Source organism: Cheilinus undulatus, linkage group 17 (assembly GCF_018320785.1).
Source record: "Cheilinus undulatus linkage group 17, ASM1832078v1, whole genome shotgun sequence".
NCBI lineage: Eukaryota > Metazoa > Chordata > Actinopteri > Labriformes > Labridae > Cheilinus > Cheilinus undulatus.
The window spans coordinates 1,421,737-1,446,410 of NC_054881.1; the positions used below are offsets into that span (position 1 = coordinate 1,421,737).

Below are 24,674 nucleotides of genomic sequence, written 5' to 3' on the forward strand. Positions count from 1 at the left end.
ATCTATCCGTCCTTCTTCCCTTCCTTTTGTTCATCCATCCTTTCCTCCTTACATCCCTTATTCCTTCATCATTTATCCTTTCTTTTTCCTTCTCTTCATTCTTTTATCCCTCCTTTATCCATTCATCCTTCCCCAGGTGCCCTACAGGTGTGTCCCAGGTGTGTCCCAGGTGTCCCACAGTCGTCTCACAGGTGTCCTCTAGGTGTCCCCCAGGTGTCCCACTGGTATCCCCACGTGTCCTTCGGGTGTCCCCCAGGTGTCCCACAGCTGTCATGTTCACTCATATATATCCCAAACCTTCTTCTTGTAAAGTTCTCTCTCCTGTCTCCTCTTCCTCGTTCCTGCAGTCTTCAGCTCTGATGCGTCCTTTCAGCCGTCATGATGATGATTATTGTTATGATCAGGATGAGTCAGCGCCGTGATCCCCCGGTAAAAGGGTCTGCTGAGGAGGGGGGGGTCCACTCAGAGCTGTCGGAGGATTAGATCAGGATAAAGTGTTGTGACACAGCTGATGAAGTCACATGAAGCCACTGAGCTGACAGCAGGAGAGGAAACGCCGTGGCTAATTGCGTTTACTTCATGGCGTAATGTTCGCCATCATAACTGCTAATTCAATCGCACAATCATTCTGCCAACTCGCCGCCATTAAGCACACATTTAATTACCTCCATAAAGCTTTTAATATGCAGCACACAGAGCGCAGGACGTGACACGGGCCCTCGCCAACAGCCAACATGCAGATGTCCCACCGTCACCACGGAGACGCCGCGTTATTGGACGTTCCTGCATCCCATACATCATCATTAGAGCAGTGTTCAGGGCTGAGGCTGCACGGAGAGATATCAGCTGTAATCTGAGCGTGACACCACTTCCTGTTGTAGCGACCACCACAGACGGTCTTATCAGGGCCTGCTGTTTATCTGAGCGTCAGGTTTACATGAGAGAGACACAAAAGACATGAAACACCCCCATTATTAAGATGTTAGACACAAAAGAAGAGGAACAACCAGGATGTGATTCACTAAGAATGGATTACACCAATAAAAAGCCTGGTTTAAGTCATGTGACCCTGATGTAGCGCAGGAAGTGAAACATCATTCATTAAAAATGGAGAAAGGTGTAAAAGCTCTACACTGCTTCTCTACAACCCGTCCTTTTTTCCTTTTTTTTTTGCATATTTGTTTTACTTAAATGTTTGAAATCATCAACATAATATACTATTAGACAGAGATAACCTGAAGGCTTGTGACGTGGTCCTCAGAGTCTGTGATGTGGTCCTCAGAGTCTGTGATGTGGTCCTCAGAGTCTGTGCTGCGTTCCTCAGAGTCTGTGCTGCGTTCCTCAGAGTCTGTGATGTGGTCCTCGGAGTCTGTGATGTGGTCCTCGGAGTCTGTGATGTGGTCCTCGGAGTCTGTGATGTGGTCCTCGGAGTCTGTGATGTGGTCCTCGGAGTCTGTGATGTGGTCCTCAGAGTCTGTGATGTGGTCCTCGGAGTCTGTGATGTGGTCGCCTGAGTATGTGACATATGTCAATCAAAATTTCATCCTGTGCCTTTAATGATGATGAAACAGGGTTTGAGGTGAATCAGCTGTTTAGCTCTCTCTAACTTCATGAGTTCACTCGGACTGATGCTGAGAAGGAAGTGAATTCTACCCTTTTGAATGGAACAAAGTTCAGGCTTAATTGCATTGTAACACCTACAGTCCAACAGGTAAACACCATAAACAAATTGCCCCAATAAAACCACCTACTTGAGTACTGTCCAGACTGGTTTCTGTGTTCCTGCTCTGAAGAAGCTCCGCCCCCTCACCTGCATTATCTCACACCAACCATAAAACAGACTGTTACTTTGACCTGAAGAGACGCTCACTCCAACAGAGAAAGAGCTTCGGACCAAAACCAGCACCACTTCCACTGGGAGAGAACAGCAGGAGGGAGTACTGGGAGTACTGGTTCTACTGGGATACTAGGAATACTTCCACTTTAACCAGGTACTGAATCCACCAACTGAAGCAGACTTTAAAAGAACTCAGAACCAAAGAGAAAGGAACTTTCAGGGACGGGGAGTGGCTTCCTGTTTGTCTGCAGCGTCTCCAGGTTCACTCCAGACAAAATGGAGTCCAAGTTAGAGGAGGATCTGAGCTGTCCGGTCTGCCTGGACATCTTTAAAGATCCTGTCATGCTGTCCTGCAGCCACAGCTTCTGTAGAGAGTGTGTGGAGAAGATCTGGAAGGAGAAAGAGGACAAGGACAGTCTAAGGACAGAATAGCTCCAAACTTTGCCCTCAAGAATCTGTGTGAGACTTTTCTGCAGGAGAGAGAACAGAGAGCTTCAGAGGATCTCTGCAGTCTGCACCAGGAGAAGCTCAAACTCTTCTGTCTGGACCATCAGGAGCTGGTGTGTCTCGTCTGCAGAGATTCAAAAAAACACACTGTGCACCGATTCAGACCCATCGATGAAAGAAGAAGTTAGAGGCTCTTAAAGACGTTAAAGTGAAGTTTGATCAAACAGAAGCTCACATGGAGGTCCAGGCCCGACACACAGAGAGGCAGATTAAGGAGCAGTTTCAGAAGCTTCATCAGTTTCTAGCAGAGGAAGAGGAGGCCAGGCTGCGTGCAGTGAGGGAGGAAGAGGATCAGAAGAGACAGAGGATGAAGGAGCAGATGGAGGCTCTGAGGGCACAGATAGCAGATCTTTCACAGACAGTCAGAGCCACAGAGGACCAGCTGACGGCCCAAGACGTCTCCTTCCTGAGAAACTACAAGGCTGCAGTGGAGAGAGTCCAGCAGCGCCCCCTGCTGGAGGAGCCACAGCTGCCCTCAGGAGCTCTGATAGACCAGGCCAAACACCTGGGCAACCTGGGCTTCAAGATCTGGACCAAGATGAAGGACATGGTCTCCTACACGCCCGTCATTCTAGACCCAAACACCGCTGATCCAGAACTCATCCTGTCTGATGATCTGACCTCTGTGAGAGGAGGAGTGAGACAACAGCTTCCTGATAATCCGGAGAGGATTGATGATTACTGGTCTGTCCTGGGCTCTGAGGGCTTTAACTCAGGGACTCACAGCTGGGACGTCCAGGTCAGAGACAGTAAAGTCTGGTTTCTGGGAGTGTTTCCAGAGTCTGCTGAGAGGAAGAGAGACATCTGGTCTAGAGTTTGGGCAGTAGAGGTCTGTGGTGGTAAATACAGAACATGCTCACCATCACATGGATCCACTGATCTCTCAGTGAAGTCAGAACCAAAGAGGATCCGAGTGAATCTGGACTGTAACAGAGGAGAGCTGTCATTCTCTGATCCTGTTACTAACACACTCATACACTCCTTCACACACACTTTCACTGACAGGATGGTTCCATTCTTTTATTCTAAGTTTATCTCCTCACTGCAGATTCTTCCAGAGAAATCTCTGTGAGCGTGGAACCAAACTAAACAAACACGATGTTCTGATGCATTTGATCCGGTCACTTCTGATATTTGACTACAGAAACTTTCCTTTCAGCGTTTAAATCAGAGACCCATCCTCTTTGTTCACCTCTGATCTGATTCTGATAGATATGCACCGATACCTGAAATGAATCCTGATACTTTTTAAATCATTCATATTCTGATTGTTGTTGCTGGTATTCTGCGCAAGATTGATTTCTATGTGATTATTGGAATCCACATCTTATTGATAATCTATTGGAAAAGGTGAATAAATGGATTGATATATCCAATCAGATGACAAGGTTGGACATTGTTTTCCATGACCAGAACAGGAGTCTGAACTAGATCCACGTCCCCCCTCAGTGCTCTATTCTGGACCATACTGGCTTTGGTTTGAAACAGGTCTCTACACAAGCTCTGAGCTTTAAAACATCAGAGCCTGACTTTACAATTCATCTTAAAGCCAGGAGACATTTAGGACTGTACTGCTCTTCTTGCTTATGAGTACCTCCAGGTCCACATGAATCCTGCCCCAGATCCCCTCGGTCAGTCAGACCTGGTTTTCTTGTGTTCTCACTGATCACATAAGTGACACAGATCTTTCTTCATTTGTTAAGGAAGCATCTCTGCACATTTAGCCGTATGAGAGCTGTTAGCCTCCATATTGAGACATTTAGTGATATCAGGCCGGCTCAGAGAGGGAGGGGGGAGGAAAGCAGATAACATCCTTTTCAGGGGCCCTAGCTCAGGGGCCGTGACAGGCAGAGACATTTATAAGAGTCAAACAAAGCCCAGCGGAGACAGACCATCAATACTCACACATGTACGCCGTCACTCTGCCCCCATCCCTCCCCCATCGATACAAGGGCCTGACGGAGCCGTCTTTCAAATTAAAATCCTGTATCGCTCACATCTTTAGTGTCCTATTTTAGCTCAGAGCCAATGAAAAGTAATAACAGACCAGTTTCATGTATCTAACACTGCCAGCTGCCTCTTAATCTCAGCTGTCTGTCACTGTCACAGTAAGCAGGGGAGAGGAGAAGAGGGGAAGGGCTGGAGAGGCAGGGTTGAAGAGAGACGGGACCGAAGAGGGAAGGGGTCGAAAAGAGACAGGGCAGAAGAGAGACGGGGCCAAACAGTCAGGGTCGAAGAGGGACAGGGCCGAAGAGGGAAGGGGTCAAAAAGAGACAGGGCCGAAAAGATAGGGCCGTAGAGAGACAGGGCCGAAGAGAGACGGGGTTGAAAAGAGACAGGACAGAAGAGAGACGGGGCCAAACAGTCAGGGTCGAAGAGGGAAGGGGTCGAAAAGAGACAAGGCAGAAGAGAGACGGGGCCGAAGAGGGAAGGGGTCGAAAAGAGACAGGGTCGAAGAGGGACAGGGTTGAAAAGAGACAGGGCAGAAGAGAGACAGGGCCAAACAGTCAGGGTCGAAGAGGGACAGGGCCGAAGAGGGAAGGGGTCAAAAAGAGACAGGGCCGAAAAGATAGGGCCGTAGAGAGACAGGGCCGAAGAGAGACGGGGTTGAAAAGAGACAGGACAGAAGAGAGACGGGGCCAAACAGTCAGGGTCGAAGAGGGAAGGGGTCGAAAAGAGACAAGGCAGAAGAGAGACGGGGCCGAAGAGGGAAGGGGTCGAAAAGAGACAGGGCAGAAGAGAGACAGGGCCAAACAGTCAGGGTCGAAGAGGGACAGGGCCGAAGAAGGAAGGGGTCAAAAAGAGACAGGGCCGAAAAGATAGGGCCGTAGAGAGACAGGGCCGAAAAGACGGGGCCATAGAGAGACAGGGCCGAAAAGACGGGGCCATAGAGAGACAGGGCCGAAAAGACGGGGCCGTAGAGAGACAGGGCCGAAAAGACGGGGCCGTAGAGAGACAGGGCCTAAAAGCGTCGAGGCCGAAGAGACAGGTTGGAAGAGAGACGGGGGCAACAAGGGGCAGGGTCGTAGGGTGGAAGGGCCAAACGAAGAGGGCCAAAGAGAGATGGAGCTGAAGAGAGAAGGTCAAAGGAAGACAGGGCCAAAGAGGGGCGGGGCTAAACAGTGAGGGCAGAAGAGAGACAGGGCCTAAGAGGGGCGGGACGGAGGAGGCTGCAAAAAACATTTCCAAGGCTCTGAACATCCCCCAGAGTTCAGTTAAATGTTCTGGAGTGGCCGAGTCAAAGCTCGGACCTCAATCCAGTAGAGGATTAGTGTCTGGACTTGAAAAGAGCTGTTCAGTCCTGATCCCTGACCTATCTGACAGAGCTTGAGCAGGTTATCAAAGAAGAATGGAGTAAAACTCCATTGATTTAAAAATGATTTTACTGAATCTCACGCCTTTATTTGGTTGATTTCTTCACTTAAGTCTCATCTCTTTTAAATCTTGAATCTCTTCCTGTGGTTTAGTTGCATTGACTCTTGTGGAGCGTTCCTGGTATGTTACTGTCTATTTAGAAGCATCATGTGTGTGTTTTGCCATGTTTCTGAATTTCCCCTCCCAGCATGCCTTGCAGCATCCCCTCCCCTTGATTAGAGGACAGAAGCGTGTGTAATAAGAGCAGCAGTTTTAATCTTTATAAAAAGCTGGGGCCGCTCCCCGTCCCACAGGAGGGAGATTAAATGCTTCTTCACATTAGTAATGTCAGCACAAAATGATTATCTTTGGTGAATAATTTATTCCCCGGCTCGCTCTAATTTTCTTATCTCTCCCTTTTTGCCTCTTTGACTCTGCAGCAGACACTAAATGGCTGTTAGTCTCCAGAAAACCTATGGATCGCCGTTTCCATCAATCAATTAAAAAACACTTACCTCACACTCAACATGATTTATATCTTGTTAATAGAATTGTCTCACTATATCCCTATATTATTATAGCCTTAATTCCATTAGCTGTTTGCTTAATGCTTTCTTTAAGGCTGACCTCCAGGAGCACACAGATAGACGGGGGATTAGTCCCAGATTGGCCAGAATTCAGAGCCTCTTTCTGGGAATGCTGGAGGTCAGCGCGGCCCCACGACTCCGGACCAAGGCTCCTGATTGGCTGCACCAATCCTGAACACTTCACCCTTTCATGGTTGCTTATTTATGGCACTGGCATTCAGCGGAACGGCCTCTTTGTTACAGACATGTTGGCTCATACGGCAGTTTCTCCTGAAGACTCAAGGCTTCTTTAAATGACGGGAGGTGTTACTGCACCTCTCTGTCTGATGATTTTACTTCATTTTTACTGACCAGATGTTCTAGGCTTCACCTGGGCCTAGATCTGAGCATGTGTGACCTCAGAGTCTGGCTTATTTGATCTGTGTACCTTAGAGGTGGTCCCAAGCAGGACTGATGTAGACTGGAGCATGGTAGCAGTATGGTCAGCTGGTAGAACTGTACAGTCAACTCTAAAGGCTTCCTGTCTCTTCAAAAACCATCAGAAGTAGGAAGAGGGTCCTTGCTGGAAACATCTCTAGTAGCATGATGGACTGTCAGCTGGCATAGCATACATGACTGGTATATACACAGTCAAGGCCAAATACACTGGTGCATGTCCAGACGACTTCCCCAGATCAATTAGACTACTGTAAGTTACCTTTCTCTGGTTTAAACCATAAATCCCTCTCTCCCTTCCAACTGGTCCAGACTGCAGCAGCGAGGCTTCTCATGGTTTTAACAGACGACATCACATCACCCCAGTTTTACTTAGCTTCCTGTTAGTTTTAGAATTTATTATCAGATTTTACTCATTACTTTACAAGCAAGCAAGGGCCTGGCTCCAATCTGTATAACAAAGCTTTTAACCCCCTGAGGCCGCAGCCTTAGATCCTCAGGTGGGGGCCTCCTGGTCGTTCCAAAGTCGAGACTTAAAACTAAAGGTGATGGAGCATTTTATATCAGGGCTGCTTGACTTTGGAACGGCCTACCTGACATCTTTCCAATCGATTCTTAAAACTAGTTTTTATAGACTTGCTATTATGTGTTGTTGTTAAAGCTTGTTTCTTTCTTTAATTACTCTTCTTCTTCATGCCTTTGCTATTCTATTTATTACTTTTAGTTATGGAGCTTATTTATCAAGGCTTTATTTATGTTTCATTGTTTTTCACAGCGCTGTCTCACTACTGCTCTCAGCACATTTCATAACCTTTTATTGTTTGTATCTCTCTTTCATTATTGCATACCGGCCTCCTAAAGCACTGATGCTGCAGAAACTGAGTATGTGGAAATCAGAGGTTATACCTTCCATCCTACTGCTCATTTATGTTCCTGCTCCAAAAGGCAGAGAATGGAATGTTATAAAAGCTTTAATAACAGAATCTTTAAAGGCAGAGAACGGAATGTTATAAATGCTTTGATTATGTTATCTTTAAAGGCGAAAAATGGAATGTTATAAAAGATTTCATAATGTTATCTTTAAAGGCTAAGAATGGAATGTTATATAAGCTTGAATGATGTCATCTTCAAAGGCAGAGAATGGAATATTATAAAAGCTTTAATGACATCAGCGTTAAAGTCTTGATGATGTTGTCTTAAAGGCTGAGAATGGAATGTTATAAAAGCTTTAATGACAGAATCTTTAAAGGCAGAGAACGGAATGTTATAAATGCTTTGATTATGTTATCTTTAAAGGCGAAAAATGGAATGTTATAAAAGATTTCATAATGTTATCTTTAAAGGCTAAGAATGGAATGTTATATAAGCTTGAATGATGTCATCTTCAAAGGCAGAGAATGGAATATTATAAAAGCTTTAATGACATCAGCGTTAAAGTCTTGATGATGTTGTCTTAAAGGCTGAGAATGGAATGTTATAAAAGCTTTAATGACAGAATCTTTAAAGGCAGAGAACGGAATGTTATAAACACTTTGATTATGTTATCTTTAAAGCCGAAGAATGGAATGTTATATAAGCTTGAATGATGTCATCTTCAAAGGCAGAGAATGGAATGTTTCATAAGCATTGATTACATTGTCTTTAAAAGCAGAGGAGAGAATGTTGGTGAAGCTGGGGTTGCTGTGGCTGTTTTTCCCTCCATTTTTGCCAAATATCAGCCACAGTTGCCAACCTTCGGAAAGTTGTTGAAACTGGCGAGGAGCGAGGGAAACCCTCAAAGAATGCTGAACAGAAGAGGATGTTGTATATGTGTTGTAATAATGACTGTATCTGGATGTAGCTCTTGGACATAGAGCATAGATGAGCCTTTAGTCTGCAGAATCATCCAATCAGAGCCTTGCCTCAGTGATAACATTTGTAGTCTGTGACCTTGTCGTTGATCTGGACGTTCAGGTGTGGTGTGTTAAAGGTTTCAGGTGTGCCCACCATCATTACTGGAGCTGAGCATCCTGGTTTTTAATATATTTTAATAATATTTTAATAATATGCATCAGGCAGCATGAACAGATGAGAGCAATCACTCAGACACAGGTTTGATTGATTATTTGACGACACTTTCTGCTGGTTTTTAACTCGTCCCGTCCCAGCCTGGGTCTCTGTCTGACTATCTCGTGAGTATTGAACATGGAGAACTGTAATGGGTTCATGGGGCCACACGTGATGAATATGTAAAACCTGACTTACATGAGATCGAGTCAAGGACATGGACCTAATCATCAGTTCAACATCAGTGTAGTCAAGTGAGTCTATATAATTCTCTAAAAATTAATGTTGTTCTTAAAAACAAATAGATAAATAAAAGAAAACGTGAAAACAAGTCCAGTGGGGCTGGTATGACGATGCATTGATTATGCTTTTCATCATTCATTTACCATTTTAGTCCACTGGTCCATTCCCTGCATGAACAATTCATCTAAGACCAGAACTCACTGTCCCCCCTCTTGTTCCAACAACAGTCCATACATCAGCCCTGTGGCTCTCTCAGCATGGCTGGGTAATGCTACATGCTGGTAAGAATGAATAGGAGCCAATCAGCCACCAACTAAAAAACATGCTATTAAAAGCTTGAATATCAGCTGTAAATATCAGTCTATATCAGCTGTAAATATCAGTCTATATCAACTGTAAATATCAGTCTATATCAGCTGTAAATATCAGTCTATATCAGCTGTAAATATCAGTCTATATCAGCTGTAAATATCAGACTATATCAGCTGTAAATATCAGTCTATATCAGCTGTAAATATCAGTCTATATCAGCTGTAAATTTCCATCTATATCAGCTGTAAATATCAGTCTATACCAGCTGTAAATATCAGCCTATACCAGCTGTAAATATCAGTCTATACCAGCTGTAAATATCAGTCTATATCAGCTGTAAATATCAGTCTATATCAGCTGTAAATATCAGTCTATATCAGCTGTAAATATCAGTCTATATCAGCTGTAAATATCAGCCTATACCAGCTGTAAATATCAGTCTATATCAGCTGTAAATATCAGTCTATATCAGCTGTAAATATCAGTCTATATCAGCTGTAAATATCAGTCTATATCAGCTGTAAATATCAGACTATATCAGCTGTAAATATCAGTCTATATCAGCTGTAAATGTCAGTCTATATCAGCTGTAAATATCAGTCTATATCAGCTGTAAATTTCCATCTATATCAGCTGTAAATATCAGTCTATATCAGCTGTAAATATCAGTATATATCAGCTGTAAATATCAGTCTATATCAGCTGTAAATATCAGTCTATATCAGCTGTAAATATCAGTCTATATCAGCTGTAAATATCATTCTATATCAGCTGTAAATATCAGTCTACATCAGCTGTAAATTTCCATCTATATCAGCTGTAAATATCAACTATATTGATGTGACCTTTAAACATACATTTCTGAAGAGACAACATAAATCACTGAGGCACACTTGTTTACAACTCTAGCACAACCTTTTAGAAAACCTTCCTATTATTATTTTTTATTTTGGCTCTAATTTTTCTTGTTTCATTATCCAATTTCCCTCATTTTCTACTCATCAGAATATTCTGAATTTGCAGAAGGATAATTTGACTCTTAACTTTCCTTTTAATGATAATGATATTTCTTTTTTAATGTAATTTTTCCAGAGGTAAATATAGAATAGTTTCTGTCGATAAGTTGATTTTTTTTAACTTAATCATATTAGTGGAAAAAACAAATGAAATTACAGATTTCCTTCTCAGCTTTCTCTGCCGTTCCCCTGGTTGAGCTCAAACAACCTGGTTTGAACATTTGGATCATTTTGGCCTGGGCCTGGATTTAACACATTGAATATATAGATGTGCATTTGATCAGCTGTGCAGACAGTGGAGGTGCTTCTCTGACTGTAACAGTGTTTTCCTCACAGCCTATCAGGACGGCCTCACCGTCTGAGTCTTTATATTTTCCTCCTCCACATGAGATTGCCTGCAGTCATTGATGTCAAATATATTTATTTCTCTCTGTTTCTCATGTGCATGTTACGATACCAAACAGGAAAGGTAATCAGATTGGGCATAAATAATCAGAGCTCTATAGCATCGGGCCCAGCTATAACACCGAAAAAGAATTTTCCAGAATATTGTAAAGGAATGCAAAGAGCAGATCCCTCCAATATTGGATAAATCAGTTTATTTTAACGTAAGGAGAGGAAACTGAAAAGATCTTCATTCTCTCTGTTTTTAGGTTTTTGTGTTTCCATGTAAAGTTTGAAGCTGCAGAGTGGGGTCATGTAGGGGTTAATCAGGGTAATGAATATTATAGATCATAATTGAAGCATTTATTCTCTATATTTTAAAACCAGCAGAGATCTGGGGATTCTTGCAGCTGGCTGGAACAAACCCTGCTGTCATTATCGGCTCTCTGATGGAGCGCTGTGTGCCGTACAGTGGACACGGCTCAGATAATTCAGCCTAATCGAATGAAAGCTCTCAGGCCTGATCTGGTGCTGGATGCTGAACATTAAGTGACATTTACTGAAGCCAAACAAAGGACACGAGAGCCTCATTGAAACAAATTAATCCCGGGAATGAATCGGCCTGTTCCCATGTGTTATTGATTTAAAAACGAGTCAAACAGGAAATCAATCCAGAAAATATCTAAACAAAGAGATGTTTGAGGATTTATTTAGAATGTTTGATGAGGAGAGAGGAGAGATGCTCACTCCTGGAGTGGAGAGGCTCTTATTTTGGCGGGGTCTCTGATAGATAATAAGAAAGCTGGAGCTGCAGCGGGGGCTGTGGGGGGGTGGATGAGGGGTTAAACTGGTGAGAGCATGTTAGCTAAGCTGTTTGAGGAGCATTCTCATATGGCCCTTGGCAGTGATGGGGTAGCTGATGGGGGGGTGCAGAGGGGGGGTCTTTCCATCTCGGTGCACGGCGGAGCAATGATGGAATGACCTGGACTTGATCTTTGAGGGCAGCGCTCCTGATGGCTGCTGCAGATTGATAAATTGATTCTAAACTATTACCATGGTAAAAAAGCAATAAAGAGCAAGAAATGACTTTGAAGAGCTCATCATCTTCAATCTATTTTTCCTGCAGGGCTCCATGCCGCTGCATAGCCTCACTTCATTACAGGGGGGGACTGTACACAGGCAGAGACCCCGCCGCCCCCCGCACGGCCCCAGAGGGCCCCCGGGGGGCTCGGGCTGCTTAATACCTCATCACTGGCTTCATTGAACGCTTTAATCTGCACTCTTGTGATCAATAGACGCCGGCTGTAAATTAAAAGGGCCATTTGGTGTAATCAAGCCTGTTAATGCTCGCTCTGAAAACCAGTATTTGTGGAAGGTATTTAGGAGAAAATTACCACCGTGACAAGCCCTCCACCCCTCCAGAACACCCCCCCACCCCTCTGTGTAGAGATACACTGACAGAGAGGAGCTGGCCGGGTTTAGGGGGGAGAGACGGGATGTCTGTCAGAGTGACGGCTCTAAAAGTGATGCAACAGGGCTGTAATACAACCAAATACTCTGCTTTAATTGTGAACATGATCCACCAGTAATGATGCGTGTCAGAGTTATTGATCCGTTTTGATCCAAAGTTTTAGAATTCCTTCATTTTAACCTTCCAGGTCCCCATATGCACGCATGAAGATATTACATTCTAGCTTTCCTACAACACTGTAGTGATTTCTGCCGTTTGTCAGGGAAGTCTACCGAAGTTTAGATAATTTGCTCCAAATGTTGCAAGAATTTGTAGATCTATTTTGGTAAGAGAGATTTCTTTGTAACATTTTTTCACAGAACTGTTTCTGATGCAGATGAGAGCTATGTATCTGATTTACTGATTTTACCTGGGCAGAATCTGCACTCTTGTGATCAATAGACGCCGGCTGTAAATTAAAAGGTGGCCATTTGGTGTAATCAAGCCTGTTAATGCTCGCCTGAAAACCAGTATTTGTGGAAGGTATTTAGGAGAAAATTACCACTGTGACAAGCCCTCCACCTCCAGAACACCCCCACCCCTCTGTGTAGAGATACACTGACAGAGAGGAGCTGGCCCATTTAGGGAGCAGTTGGCATGTAAACATTAGGAGGTTGTCATGAAACATGAACAGGTGGCCCATTTTACATGAGCAGTTGGCCCATTTGACATGAGCAGTTGACCCATTTTACATGAGCAGTTGACCCATTTCACATGAGCATTAGGCCCATTTTACATGAGCAGTTGACCCATTCTACATGAGCAGTAAGCCCATTTTACATGAGCAGTTGGCCCATTTCACATGAGCAGTTGGCCCATGTTACATGAACAGGTGGCCAATTTTACATGAGCAGTTGGCCCATTTTACATGAACAGGTGGCCCATTTTACATGAGCAGTTGGCCCATTTGACATGAGCATTAGGCCGATTTTACATGAGCAGTTGACCCATTTTACATGAGAAGTTGGCCCATTTTACATAAGCAGTTAGCCCATTTTACATGAACAGGTGGCCCATTTTACATGAGCAGTTGGCCCATTTTACATGAGCATTAAGCCCATTTTACATGAGCAGTTGGCCCATTTTACATGAGCATTAGGCCCATTTAACATGAGCAGTTGACCCATTTTACATGAGCAGTTGACCCATTTTACATGAGCAGTTGGCCCATTTTACATGAGCAGTTGACCCATTTTACATGAGCAGTTGACCCATTTTACATGAGCAGTTGACCCATTTTACATGAGCAGTTGACCCATTTTACATGAGCAGTTGGCCCATTTTACATGAGCATTAGGCCCATTTTACATGAGCAGTTGGCCCATTTTACATGAGCAGTTGGCCCATTTTACATGAGCATTAAGCCCATTTTACATGAGCAGTTGGCCCATTTTACATGAGCATTAGGCCCATTTAACATGAGCAGTTGACCCATTTTACATGAGCAGTTGACCCATTTTACATGAGCAGTTGGCCCATTTTACATGTGCATTAGGCCCATTTTACATGAGCAGTTGGCCCATTTTACATGAGCATTAGGCCCATTTTACATGAGCAGTTGACCCATTTTACATGAGCAGTTGACCCATTTTACATGAGCAGTTGGCCCATTTTACATGTGCATTAGGCCCATTTTACATGAGCAGTTGGCCCATTTTACATGTGCATTAGGCCCATTTAACATGAGCAGTTGACCCATTTTACATGAGCAGTTGACCCATTTTACATGAGCAGTTGACCCATTTTACATGTGCATTAGGCCCATTTTACATGAGCAGTTGGCCCATTTTACATGTGCATTAGGCCCATTTTACATGAGCATTAGGCCCATTTAACATGAGCAGTTGACCCATTTTACATGAGCAGTTGACCCATTTTACATGAGCAGTTGACCCATTTTACATGAGCAGTTGGCCCATTTTACATGTGCATTAGGCCCATTTTACATGTGCATTAGGCCCATTTTACATGTGCATTAGGCCCATTTTACATGAGCAGTTGACCCATTTGACATGAGCATTTAGACCATTTTACATTAGCAGTTGGCCCATTTTACATGAGCATTAGACCCATTTTACATGAGCAGTTGGCCCATTTTACATGAGCATTAAGCCCATTTTACATGAGCAGTTGGCCCATTTTACATGAGCATTAGGCCCATTTAACATGAGCAGTTGACCCATTTTACATGAGCAGTTGACCCATTTTACATGAGCAGTTGGCCCATTTTACATGTGCATTAGGCCCATTTTACATGAGCAGTTGGCCCATTTTACATGAGCATTAGGCCCATTTTACATGAGCAGTTGACCCATTTTACATGAGCAGTTGACCCATTTTACATGTGCATTAGGCCCATTTTACATGAGCAGTTGGCCCATTTTACATGTGCATTAGGCCCATTTTACATGAGCATTAGGCCCATTTAACATGAGCAGTTGACCCATTTTACATGAGCAGTTGACCCATTTTACATGAGCAGTTGACCCATTTTACATGAGCAGTTGGCCCATTTTACATGTGCATTAGGCCCATTTTACATGTGCATTAGGCCCATTTTACATGTGCATTAGGCCCATTTTACATGAGCAGTTGACCCATTTGACATGAGCATTTAGACCATTTTACATTAGCAGTTGGCCCATTTTACATGAGCATTAGACCCATTTTACATGAGCAGTTGGCCCATTTTACATAAGCATTAGGCCCATTTTACATGAGCAGTTGACCCATTTTACATGAGCAGTTGGCCCACATCTGAATAGTTGGCCCATTTTGCCTGGGCTGTAGGCTCCTTTCACATGAACAGTAGGCCCACTTTACCTGTCAAGGTGTCACATTTTGCCCAGAAAAGTTGGCCCATTTTACCTGAACATTAGACCCATTTTACCTGACCAGTTTTCCCATTTCATCTGAAAAGAGCAGCTTATACATTCTCACCATCTCACTAAAGTGATAATTCAACAATATTTTTACTGTTTTGCTTTGGATTTTGCATTTGTAAGTTTTGGGGCATTTGCGATAACATTTTAGGGGAAATTTGTTTTCAAAGTTGGAGAACGTTCTTGAGAAGTTCTGAATAATTTACATCTAATTTTAGGGGACTTTCATGTTGGAATTTTTAGATTTTATAATTAAAATGATTTATTGTTATCTTCATCCCCTTTGTAAATCATCTTGAAATAGCTTTGGTTATGAAAGGCACAAAAACCAAACATTAATTAACTGATTGACTGATTGATTAAGTTAAGTTCATATTTTAATCATGATCCACTTGAGAAAATGTTGTTTTTTTCTTAAATAGACTTTAATTGTCTTTACTTACATTTACAGACTAATGAACCATATATTTGATTTTTTTAGTCGTGAATTAGCTCTAAATCTATTAGCATAGTCTTATCTGTTCAACAAAGGGTTTTCTGACATAAAAATCTAATCCTGTCTGAAGTCGCTGCTTTAACTTAATGCTTTTATTGAACCATTGCTTTTTAAAACCCTTTCTCTGTTTCTGTTGAAATCCTTTTGAAGGATTTTCTACCAATCAGCCCTCCTATTACTGCTAAACACATCTAGATAAAGTTAATTACTGTTTTATATTCCTTTAGTTTTGTCCTGCAATTAATCTGAAACCAGAAATTAATATTCTGGTTTTTATGCTGCAAATCAAAGCGGCCTATCCTTCGACTGAAGCTCAAACTACAAATTTATGGCTTTTTAGGGCTAGTTTCTCTCTGTCAGAATTAAACTGAACATAGTTTTCAGGTTTCTCAGAGGATCTGAGGAGATCTGACTGTTAGGAGTGGAGGAAGAGGAGGCGTGATGAAGAGGAGCAGACCAGTCTGTGGGTGCAGAGTCCAAAATGGAGTGAGACATCTGTCTGTGAGGAAGCATCGAGGCTGGAAATGAAGGAGAGAGGAGATCAGAGAGGAAGAGAGCACACCAACACGAGCACGGACACGGACACGAGCACGGACACGAGCATGAACACGCCCGCCGGGAGCGAAAATGAAATTTTCCAGGCCGCTATTCCTGCAGCAAATTCAATTACTGTGGGCACTTGTACAAAGAGCTGTGACTTCCCTGATGCTGAGATTGGAAACGGCTGATGGCTGCAGACAGTGAAGAACACAACATGGCCGCCGCGTCTGCAGGTGGGGGGGTTGAGCACAGAAACAATAAGAGCGATCCGGACAGGTGGGGGGGGTTAGAGTGGAGAAAAGTTGTATGACATTATCTTCCTCTCATATAAAGTCAGAGAACAGAGCCGACATCAGCGCACGCCGCTCGTCCTCCATCACACGACCACGACGCACCTAAACACACCTGAGATGATGAATAGGAGCTGAGACAGGCCAGGATATTAACCTCACACCCCCCGACTCACAAACACACCTGGAGATAAACCCGCTGAGGTTTCAGCAGGTTCAGTTTGACCTGGAGAGCAGAGAGGAGACAAAAATAAAAACATTTTTAAAATAAATAAATAAATAAATGAAACATAAAAAAGAACCAATCAGGTAACGTGAATCTAGAACAAAATTAAATCTACTGGGTCACCTGACAATTTAATAAAATACAAAAATGAACCGATCAGGTAACACAAATTAAGAACAAAATAAAATCTCCTGTATCATCTGAAGATGTAATAAAATTAAAAAAAAAAAAAAAAAAATCAGACAACTCTATTTAGTATAAAATTAAATCTACTGGATCACCTGAAAAATTAATAAGATATAAAAAAGAACAAATCAGACGACTCAATTTAGTATAAATTCAAATCTACTGGATCACCTGATCATTTAATAAAATATAAAAACGAACCAATCAGACTCGATTTATATAGATTATATAGATTATAGATTAATATAGATTAAAACAGAAGGATCACCTGACAGTTTACTAAAACATATGAAAAAAAAAAAAAATTAACGGAATGTTGTATAAACTTTGATGACATCATCTTCAAAGACAAGGGTTGAAATGTTGGTGAAGCCAGGGATGTTGGGGTCTTTTTCCAACCATAAATCAGCCATTCGTTGGCATCTTTTGAAAGTGCTGGAGGAACTGGTGGAGAGTTGGGGTTTATCCCACTCATTGATATTTTTCAAGCAAATCCCCCACAATCCTAAGGCAAATTCCATAAAATTTACAACACATTCCCTAAAATTCCATAAAATGATGAAAAACTTCCCTAAACATCCAAACAAATGCTCTGAAATTTCAGTGCAGATTCTTGAACCTTCCACAGGAACGTTAGACACCCTGGTGTTCTCTGTTATCTGTTGATAATGTCTTAAATACGTTCTTTCTGCAGCAGCACTCGTCCCCGGCTGTCAGCGGTAAAATTATGCGTCTCTAGTAAAACCGTCCCCTCGCTCCCGCTCCCGCTGTCGGGCTTTGTCGAGCTTGGCTGTTCTCTGGAAAATGAGTGTCCTGTCTGGTAATCCCGCTCGCCTGCTCCTCATTCTCATTGTGTGCTTTTCCTTTAATTTCTCCTTTCTGCGGCACAAAGCCGCCGGCATTACCTGCGAGGAAGAGGGGATCTAAAGTATTTGATTCCAATTCCAGGCAAACCCTGAGGGGGACTTCATCAGCCCGGCAGCCCTCGTGTTTGAGAGCGGCGAGCCGGACGGCGAGGGGAGAGAAAAGCTATTAAAGTTGTATCTTAAAAGGTCAATAACATTGTCTGTAATGACTCTGACTGTTTAATCCAAATATATGGGTGTGCGGCTGAGCCCTGCTGCTGACATTGATAGACTTGAGTGGCAAGTGAAGGATCCTTCCTGTCAAAACATCCTCGGCTGAGCGGTAATGAGAAACGCCAGCTGAGTGTAAACTCTGCCGCCAAACGCCCGATTCTCCGTCTAATCAGTCAGCCTGTCAGGGCGTGAACCGCGGCGCGTTTTGTCTCCACAAGAGAGAAAATCAATACCAGATGATGCTACAAATCATGAGAAAGGTCCAATTACAGCAATTTTAAAATGATCTGGACAATAAAAAGACAAGATAATAAAATCAGGACAGCATGGAACGTCTGCTTTAAAAACGAACATAAAACAAGACGATGAAATGTGCACAAAAGACAGAATAACTGCAATGACAGGTAGTTTTATTTCTGACAAGATACTGGTGTGAGTAACGATAGCTTTCAGAATCTAGATTCTCATTTTAAATATTTATATGTGCAAAAAAATCACTATTGTAAAACGATAAATAATGTTCGCATAAATATATCCCAGTCTTCATTTAAGAGAGAAATTAGCCCTCAAGAAAACGTCTGAAAAATACAAAATATTGATCTAAAAACATCATAAAATTATTCAAAAAGATAAAAGTCAACTGATCATGTCTGGATTGTCTTCTTTGTTTTGTCTACAAAACAATGTATAAAAGATGATTTACAATTATTATTAAAAGTTTGAAATAAACATTAAAAAAAAGGTTAAATGGATAATTAAATATCAGTCTATACCACCTATAAATATCAGTCTAGATCAGCTGTAAATATCAGTCTAGATCAGCTGTAAATATCAGTCTATATCAGCTGTAAATATCAGTCTATATCAGCTGTAAATATCAGCCTATATCAGCTGTAAATATCAGTCTATATCAGCTGTAAATATCAGTCTATATCAGCTGTAAATATCAGTCTATATCAGCTGTAAATATCAGTCTATATCAGCTGTAAATATCAGTCTAGATCAGCTGTAAATATCAGTCTATACCAGCTGTAAATATCAGTCTATATCAGCTGTAAATATCAGTCTATATCAGCTGTAAATATCAGTCTAGAACAGCTGTAAATATCAGTCTATATCAGCTGTAAATATCAGTCTATATCAGCTGTAAATATCAGTCTATATCAGCTGTAAATATCAGTCTATATCAGCTGTAAATATCAGTCTATATCAGCTGTAAATATCAGTCTAGATCAGTTGTAAATATCAGTCTATACCAGCTGTAAATATCAGTCTAGATCAGCTGTAAATATCAGTCTATATCAGCTGTAAATATCAGTCTATACCAGCTGTAAATATCAGTCTATATCAGCTGTAAATATCAGTCTAGATCAGCTGTAAATATCAGTCTATATCAGCTGTAAATATCAGTCTATATCAGCTGTAAATATCAGTCTATATCAGCTGTAAATATCAGTCTAGATCAGCTGTAAATATCAGTCTATACCAGCTGTAAATATCAGTCTATACCAGCTGTAAATATCAGTCTAGATCAGTTGTAAATATCAGTCTATACCAGCTGTAAATATCAGTCTAGATCAGTTGTAAATATCAGTCTATACCAGCTGTAAATATCAGTCTATACCAGCTGTAAATATCAGTCTAGATCAGTTGTAAATATCAGTCTATACCAGCTGTAAATATCAGTCTATACCAGCTGTAAATATCAGTCTATATCAGCTGTAAATATCAGTCTAGATCAGCTGTAAATATCAGTCTATATCAGCTGTAAATATCAGTCTATATCAGCTGTAAATATCAGTCTATACCAGCTGTAAATATCAGTCTATACCAGCTGTAAATATCAGTCTAGATCAGTTGTAAATATCAGTCTATACCAGCTGTAAATATCAGTCTATACCAGCTGTAAATATCAGTCTAGATCAGTTGTAAATATCAGTCTATACCAGCTGTAAATATCAGTCTAGATCAGCTGTAAATATCAGTCTATATCAGCTGTAAATATCAGTCTATACCAGCTGTAAATATCAGTCTATATCAGCTGTAAACATCAGTCTATACCAGCTGTAAATATCAGTCTATATCAGCTGTAAATGTTGGTCTTTTTTGGCTGTAATTATTGACGTATTTTAGAAGTTAATGTTGGACTATATGAATGTAAATACTTGCAGCATATTGCAATAAGTTTCCTTTAATTCTTATGTTTGTTTTTTGACTAAGGTTTATTCTCTGATCTTTATTTATATATCATTTTTGTCCTTATTTCATATGTAAATTTTGGTATATTGGATGTTTACAGATATCAAATATGGTGCATCCCTTGCTGCAGGGCTAATGTTAATGTGTTTAATGGGCCGTTAATGAAGAAATTAAATGTTTTAAATACCCATCAGCCCTCTTCATCCCCTCATACTTCTCCGTGGTAATGTTCTTATTTCAGGTGTTAACGTCACACACATGAGGAGGTCTGATCTGATGTGGACGGCCGTGCTGTGGATGGCGAGCTGCCGTTTGTGTGTGAGGTTGATGGCTCTGTGTTTGGGAGATGGGATGATAGCTGGTTGTGTTTGTCCAGAGCTGAAACACACTGATATCATCTCTGCTGCTCTCGGGCAGCTAATGTGATATTTGCTGTCGCCCTGGCCTCCAAATCCGGTGTCAAGCGGCAGATCTCATCTGCAATGTAGGACAATTTCCGCAGATGTGAAAAGACAGTTTCTCCAGTCAATAGACTATAAATTGCACTTGGAAAATGGTATCATCTTAACTAAAGGTTATTCACTTTCCTCCCGGGGTGCAGAGGGTAACCCCTCCTTTTTTAATAATTTGTATGTTTAGTTGTTTGGTCGATCTCCTCTGCTCTTGTGATGTCTCATCGGAGAGCCCATCCATCAGCCTCGGCCCGCCTCAGATCTGCCGCTACAATATTACAGGTTATTAAAAGGCTGATCAGGAGGCAGCTGGCTCTGTGCTGGCTGAGGCCTCGCTTCTCATTTTCCGAGTGCACGGCCCCCGAAGCATAATCTAGTGATTCATCCCCCCCAGCCCTCCCCGTCAACAAGTGCCACCGCCTCCGTCTCCTCTCTGATGAAACGCTGTTTACTGAGAGCCGGCGAGCCGAGAAGACAGTTTCAGCTCACTTTCTCTTTTCTCAGAGTGACGAGTGACAAAAAAACCCCCCTCTTTTTATCTTTATTCAGCTTCATTGAAAAGGTGCTCGAGTTCATGTATGATGAAGAAAAACCATGAAAAACTACATAATCCCTGTCTGCAGGACAAAATCTAGATAATAAACATGGCCTGACAAACCCAGAGAATGGCCCCTAAAAAAACCCAGAGAATGGCCCCTGATAAACCCAGAGAATGGCCCCTGATAAACCCAGAGAATGGCCCCTGATAAACCCAGAGTCTGGCCCCTAATAAACTCAGAGAATGGCCCCTGATAAACCCAGAGAATGGCCCCTGATAAACCCAGAGAATGGCCCCTGATAAACCCAGAGAATGGCCCCTGATAAACCCAGAGTCTGGCCCCTAATAAACCCAGAGAATGGCCCCTGATAAACCCAGAGTCTGGCCCCTAATAAACTCAGAGAATGGCCCCTGATAAACCAGAGAATGGCCCCTGATAAACCCAGAGAATGGCCCCTGATAAACCCAGAGAATGGCCCCTGATAAACCAGAGAATGGCCCTTGATAAACCCAGAGAATGGCCCCTGATAAACCCAGAGTCTGGCCCCTGATAAACCCAGAGAATGGCCCCTGATAAACCCAGAGAATGGCCCCTGATAAACCCAGAGAATGGCCCCTGATAAACCCAGAGAATGGCGCCTGATAAACCCAGGGTTTGGCCCCTAATAAACCCAAAGAATGGCCCCTGACAAACCCAGGGTTTGGCCCCTGACAAACCCAGAGAATGGCCCCTGATAAACCCAGAGAATGGCCCCTGATAAACCCAGAGAATGGCCCCTGATAAACCCAGAGTCTGGCCCCTAATAAACCCAGAGAATGGCCCCTGATAAACCCAGAGAATGGCCCCTAATAAACTCAGAGAATGGCCCTTGATAAACCAGAGAATGGCCCCTAATAAACCCAGAGAATGGCCCCTGATAAACCCAGAGAATGGCCCCTAATAAACTCAGAGAATGGCCCTTGATAAACCAGAGAATGGCCCCTAATAAACCCAGAGAATGGCCCCTGATAAACCCAGAGAATGGCCCCTAATAAACCCAGAGAATGGCCCTTGATAAACCAAAGAATGGACCCTGATAAACCCAGAAAATTGACCCTGATAAACCCAGAGAATGGCCCCTGATAAATCCAGAGAATGGCCCCTGATAAACCCAGAAAATGGACCCTGATAGACCCAGAGAATGGACCCTGATAAACCAGAGAATGGACCCTGATAAACCCAGAGAATGGCCCCTGATAAACCCAGAGAATGGCCCCTGATAAACCCAGAGAATGGCCCCTGATAAACCCAGAGTCTGGCCCCTAATAAACTCAGAGAATGGCCCTTGATAAACCAGAGAATGGCCCCTGATAAACCCAGAGAATGGCCCCTGATAAACCCAGAGAATGGCCCCTGATAAACCCAGAGAATGGCCCCTGATAAACCCAGAGTCTGGCCCCTAATAAACCCAGAGAATGGCCCCTGATAAACCCAGAGAATGGCCCCTAATAAACTCAGAGAATGGCCCTTGATAAACCAGAGAATGGCCCCTAATAAACCCAGAGAATGGCCCCTGATAAACCAAAGAATGGACCCTGATAAACCCAGAGAATGGCCCTTGATAAACCAAAGAATGGACCCTGATAAACCCAGAGAATGGCCCTTGATAAACCAAAGAATGGACCCTGATAAACCCAGAAAATTGACCCTGATAAACCCAGAGAATGGCCCCTGATAAATCCAGAGAATGGCCCCTGATAAACCCAGAAAATGGACCCTGATAGACCCAGAGAATGGACCCTGATAAACCAGAGAATGGACCCTGATAAACCCAGAGAATGGCCCCTGATAAACCCAGAGAATGGCCCCTGATAAACCCAGAGAATGGCCCCTGATAAACCCAGAGAATGGCCCCTGATAAACCCAGAGTCTGGCCCCTAATAAACCCAGAGAATGGCCCCTGATAAACCCAGAGTCTGGCCCCTAATAAACTCAGAGAATGGCCCCTGATAAACCAGAGAATGGCCCCTGATAAACCCAGTGTCTGGCCCCTGATAAACCCAGAGAATGGCCCCTGAAAAACCCAGAGAATGGCCCCTGATAAACCCAGAGAATGGCCCCTGATAAACCAGAGAATGGCCCCTGATAAACCCAGAGTCTGGCCCCTGATAAACCCAGAGAATGGCCCCTGATAAACCCAGAGTCTGGCCCCTGATAAACCCAGAGAATGGCCCTTGATAAACCCATGTTGAATCATGAACTCTGACCTTAACTGAGTCAGTGAGGCCTGCAGGTCTTTGGGTTTTGTTCTGGGTTTGTCTGGGACCTCCTGGATGAGTCGTCCTTGTTCTCTTGGAGTCATGTTGGTAGGCTGGCCTCTCCTGGGAAGGTTCATTAGCATCACAGTTTTCCCCATTTGTGGCTAATGGCTCTCAGTGTGGTTGGCTGGAGTCCTAGAGCCTTAGAAATGTCTTTGTACCCGTTTCCAGACTGATAGATGTCAGAGACTTTGTTTCTCATGTGTTCTGGAGTGTCTGTAGAGGGCGCTATGATGTGTTGCATAACTGTAGATGTATAAATGAAAAACTTTGACTAAAATGTTTGAATAGTCTCAGCAGAAACTGCCTTTATTGTGTGTTTGAGTAAATGCCAGTCGTCTTTAAGAGCTGATAAACACGGTTAGTTTTAGAACAGAACATATGCAGACTTTCTTTAAGATCCACAGAGTACAACAGGAGCATTGTTCTTCTTTCTCTGTGCTTCTCTGCTCCATTTTTCAGCTCATGAAGAGAAATAATCAGACTCTAATCATGGTCCATAACAGAGATTTATGATGGATGTAACGAGGTTTTCAGTGGATCTGTAAAATATTGCTCTGATTACTCAGCATTAAAGAAATTAATGTCTTTATTGAAATTAAAATACAGCCTTATCACGCTGACAGGACTTAAATAATGACTGTGTCTTTATGTTGGCCTTACATTAATATTACTCTTTATCTCCATCCAGGATATTAATAATGGAAAAATGTGCGAATTAATACTTTTGATCATTAACCGTGTGCAGCTGTATGAGTGGGGGAAAACGCGCCCAGGTCGTCATTAATAACCATCATAAAACACACAAGTAGTGGCTCTTTGGTGCCTCATTGTTGATGATTTATCATGAATATTAATAACGCCAAATGGCGAATAAATGGCGCCGTTTAAATCCTCCTGGCCTGGACCATATACGTCCTGTCAGGGAGGAGCTGAGCCCCGAGAGGACGCATATTTCATCCACCATCGCTGTCACAGGAGCAGGGCCGTGATTTATTTTTATCCTGCTTTTGTCCCCACAGTTATCACGATTTAGAGGAACGTCCCTGTAAACCTGGACCCAAATACAGCCGGTCTCTGAATGATTAAAAAAAAAACACCACAGACATTTGAACTTACTAAAGCAACAGTTTGATTAGAACTGGACAACAGTTCTTTATTAAAGAAGGCAAAAAGACAGAAAGATTTATTTATTTATATTTATTTTTAAAGAAAGCATGTTGTCATCATTAGACCATTATTAGACCAACAGTCCCT

The 24,674-nt window shown here is 42.6% G+C and overlaps 1 pseudogene; it reads left to right on the forward strand.

The window, feature by feature from the left end:
• Positions 1-2,113: 2,113 nt before the first annotated feature.
• LOC121525199 lies at positions 2,114-3,416 on the forward strand (annotated as a pseudogene).
• The last annotated feature ends 21,258 nt before the right edge of the window (positions 3,417-24,674 follow it).